Consider the following 449-nt stretch of genomic DNA (forward strand, 5'->3'; position numbering starts at 1 on the left):
TTGGCCCTCTTCCAGTCCTCCGGCACCACTCCAGAGCACCACAAGTGCTCGTAAAGCCGTGCCAGGGGTCCTGCAATGACCTCGGCCAATTCCTTTAGTACTATAGGGTGGAGATCATCCAGACCGGCTGACTTGAATACATCCAGTCCCTCCAGAAGCTCCCTAACTAGTTCCTCATTAACCATTGGCCCAGGTGTGCCTCCTTCGGGGCCCGAGGGGGGCCCAGGAGGGAGGTGGCTGTTCTGGTCCGTACTCAGGAAGACGGAGGCAAAGAACTCGTTAAACATGTTAGCTTTGTCGTCTGGTGTGATGACCAAATTTCCCAACGCGTCCTGCAGGGGCCCCACATTACCCAGAACCTTCTTTTTACCCCCTATGTATTTAAAGGACTTCTTATTGTCCTTAATCTGGGAAGCTAGTCCCAGTTCCATCTCTGCCTTGGCCTTCCT

The sequence above is a fragment of the Gavialis gangeticus genome, unplaced genomic scaffold (genome assembly GCF_001723915.1).
Source record: "Gavialis gangeticus isolate Ggan-Ray unplaced genomic scaffold, GavGan_comp1, whole genome shotgun sequence".
Classification (NCBI taxonomy): Eukaryota; Metazoa; Chordata; order Crocodylia; family Gavialidae; genus Gavialis; species Gavialis gangeticus.